Here is a 4,369-nt window from a genome sequence, read left to right as displayed (position 1 = left end):
AGTTTTTGCACCTTTGCGCACGCACACACAGGGGAAGGCTTGCTATTGAGGGCGCTAGCATGACCTGTGCGCATACACAACCAACGACGTTTTGCAACCTGTGCGCACGCACCCATTGGAAGGTGCACTCTGTTGAGGGCGTTCGCACCCCTTGTGCGGATGAACAGAGTAGAAATTTTACTACCTGTGCGTATGCACACCTCTATGCCAACGCACACATTTTGAAAATCCTCCTGGGCGTACGCACGCACACTCTTTTGCGTACGCACATGCCCTATTTTTCAATTAAAAATCTTGTTTTTAATTGTTTCACCTTCCCAACAAGCATGTAAACTTCTGTGACACCTATTTAAGACTTTTTGGCTTGTTTTTGAATGTTAAACATAGAGAAGGTCTTGTGTGGAATTATCTGGGTATTACCTCGAAAAGTTAGAAAACGGAGGGTTAGGTTTCTGGCGTATTGAGGATGAGTTTGGTTGGGAGAGGAGGAAGAGTAGTGAACTTGGTGATTACTGATAACGAATTGAGAAACTGATGAACTAATGAGTTCGGAATGGAAATTATGAATTGATGATGGTTGTGATGAGTTGATGACTCAAAAAGGGATGATGATCTTATTGAATGTTGAGAGTGTGCCAGACACTATATCCTTGGGTAAAGTGTGGTGGTAACTCAAGGAGGGATGATGATCTTGTTGAATGCTGAGAGTGTACTAGGTACTATATCCTCGGGTTAAGTATGATATTGTGTAGGGTATTATGTCCCTGGGATTGAATTATGATTGATAATCTTTTCTGCTACAAGAGTGTGCCAGGAACTATACCCTTGGGTTGCACATGCGAGTGTGCCCGGGCACTATATCCGTGGGTCAATAGAGTGAGCTCGGTACTATATCCATGGGCATGGCAGAAAAGCTACATCTTAAAGGATGTGTCGAATTAGCATTTATAGACTGACAAGTGATATCACGAGCCAATAGGACATGCATTCATCATATGCATCTCTTATGTGTTTGTTTGCTTTGATTACTTGAGTTTACCGAATTGTATAATATGCCTACTTGCTTCTTGAATTACTTGTTATATATGAATACTATCTATGTTTTACTTTCTTGCATTATCTGTGATTGTCTAGTGTTGAGGAGGATAGGTAGGCGGTGGCAATGGCGTCGCATGGAGGGTAGGTTGGCGAAGGCTGTGGGATACGGCGGTGTGGTTTAGTATTAGTTTGCAATTTCCTAAGTTTAGATAACCTTGTTTATGGTTTATGGTTTAAGTTATTTTTTTGTTAAGGCTTGAATATTCTGTATCGACGTGAAGTTTTAGGATTGCCTTTGGCGTCCCAGAACCTTACATCTTACATTATTAGGCACTGTTACCATACTGAGAACCTCAGATTCTCATACCATATTCTGTTGTTATTTTTCAGATGCAGGTTGCAACCCACCTAGGTGAGTTGCTTGACGGTGACAGAGCAGAAGATCTTTATCATGTTTTGGAGTCCTTTAATTTATTTTCATTAGTACTCTCACTTTTGTATTTATTTTGCCTTAGAGGCTTAGTTTGAGAGAAAGATATTGTATAAACTATTTTACTTTTAAAATTCTGTATGTTTGTATTTAATTAGTTGGCCCAAACTCCGCAGGCTTAGACTAGTATCTTATGATTATTATACTCTTATATACCTACATATATCTTGCTATCTCGCATAGTGGACCTTGTCTTTTAGGCTTGTAGCTTCGTGTGAATGTTCGCGCTTGGTAATTCCATATTCGAGCTTATTTTCTTCATCGGGCTTCTAGAATTATTACTCCTTCTAAACATATTTCTGTATAACTCATAGATTTGTCGTAACCTTTGATTAACCTTTGCTTTACGGCATGAGGTAAGGCTTAGGGTAATTAGGGTGTTACAATCTAGCCTATGTTTTCACAAAATTATCTATAAGAAACCAAAATCATACCTTGGCTAATTCCCCCTAAACTTGGAACACATAAAAAACCTCTCCTTTCACAAGCTCCAAGTGTCCAAACGTTAATTTCTCAAGCTTAATCTCCCGAATTTCGTTCCTAACCACCCAATTAAACTCCAAATGAACAAAAACACAATCTAATTCACACGATATCACTATAATCATCTTAGGGTTCACTAATTCAATAATTCACAAAGGTTCAAAAGTTTCTTACCTTACCCATGCATCAAATAAATAAAATCCAATAGTTTCCTCAAGCTAACTTAAGCATAGAACATCAAAATCACATAATCTATCAAACTCAACCCTTAAATTCAAAATTAGGGAAGAGTGGCTGAGTAAGAGATTTCTAGAATCTTACCAACTTGATCTATTGCTTTTGTAGAGAAATCTGAGACGAACGCATGGTCGCTGACGGCTCGTCAATCGGAGCTTCAGATTGAAAGTCATGTACGATTGAAGTTTTGGAGGTGAAAGTTAGGGTATTTAACGTAAACCCCTCTTCCAGCAGCGGGAATGGTCTTAATTTGGAGAAGAAGGCTGATTCTTGGTATATATATTTTGGGCCTTTGGGCCTAGTTTGGGTCCGAATCAACCGGTTCGGTCTGTTCGGCCAATTTTGGGCCAAAACCTTTAAAATTAATATTAAAATTCATATTTTAATTATTTCTTCTATTCTAAACTATAAAATTTAATTTTCTATTTTTTTAAATAATAATTAACTTGTTGGTTAATTATTTATAAATTCTCTGGGGTTTACAAATTTCAGGTAGCATTCTGATGAATAATCGATGGAAAAGCACATGAAGAAGCAAAAGAGGACCATGCGTATGCATCACTAGAGCAAAAAGGGAAATCGTGCGTACGCATGTGCTGCTAGTATGCATGACTATAAAGGCTTAAACAAGGACAATTCTCCTCTAGATGGTTGGCGCTAAACACCACAACTCAACGTTTAGCGTCCAAGGCTTCGTAACCCGTGCCACAATTTAGGGGACCAGGCAGTAAACGCCCAACCACCGGCATTTAGCGCCCAAGCCCATATTTTGCATATAAGCCTCGCTACTTGGGTGGTGCTAAATGCCCAGAACCTGGAGTTTAGCACAAAATGCATACAAAAGGATGGGGACCACACATTTATAATGCAACAAATTAAGAAAGCTTTTGGAAATTTGATTTTGTAAATCAAATAGCTATTAGAAAATATCTCTTAGGATTTTATTTAAGTTTTAAATATCTTTCTAATTAGGACTATAAATAGGATTTAGATCCATCCACGCGGGGACTTCTCTTCTCCTAATTTGTATTCCGCACTTTTACACTTTTTCTCTGCTAGGATTTTCTACACCATGAGCAACTAAACTTCCATTGTTAAGGTTAGAAGCTCTGTTTACTTGAATGGTTTAATAAATATTTTTTCTTCTACCCTTGATTAATTCTTTGATTATTGTTTAAGGATTGATTTTGTTCTTCATCCTAGGGATTAGTGATTATTGGAAAATAACTCTAATTCTACTTGAATTTATTTGAGTCTTCAAAAAGTTATATCATTAGATTTATAACATGAAAACAACTTCTCATAATTTCTAATTATCTGGACTTAGTGTGGTACGTGACATATAACTGCATTATGTTTTGGGATTCTTAGGGTTGTGTGGCTTATAAATTGAAAATTGAACTTAACCCTCTAATATAATTGAGTGATCAAGGAATTGACAGTCGGCTAGATTAGAGGAGACTAGATTGCCTAGGAACAATAGTTCAATCACTTGGGGTTTACCATCAACAAAATCATTGCTTGATCAAGGTAGTTGACATTGAATATTAGTCCGGACATTTAAACATCTCCGAAACCTTAACTCTAGTCTCATATTATTTTCTCAACCATTTACTATTCACTTTCTTTAGTTTATTGCTTCTTATGTGATTTGACAATCAAAACTCTTATTTTAACTTGTCTAACTAGAATAGCTAATCAACCATTGTTTGTTTAGTCCATTAATTCTCGTGGGATCGACACTCATTCACCATGAGTTATTACTTGGTACGATCCAGTGCACTTGTCAGTAAATTGTGAATTGTAAATTCCACCACCAGCAGGGGTGGATATGTGTGGGGTGGGTGTGTGGGTGGGTTTGTGTGTGTGGGTGTGGGTGTGTAGGTATGTGTTGCTTACATTATGAAATTGTTGCACGCAATATGAACTTGTTTGTGTTATGTGTGTGCGTCAATGTATGTATATATAACTTAATATTGTTGCACTATATAAAACGGAATCCATCTTAATATTGATGCCGTTTGGGTTGTGTTATATATATATATATATACACTATCGGCTATTTATATAAACATACATATTTTGTTATTAGTTCGATTATATATTTGTTGTGTGCTTATA

This window comes from Arachis ipaensis, chromosome B10 (assembly GCF_000816755.2).
Source record: "Arachis ipaensis cultivar K30076 chromosome B10, Araip1.1, whole genome shotgun sequence".
NCBI lineage: Eukaryota > Viridiplantae > Streptophyta > Magnoliopsida > Fabales > Fabaceae > Arachis > Arachis ipaensis.
The sequence above is the reverse complement of the archived record's forward strand: the minus strand, read 5'-3'. Positions refer to the sequence as shown.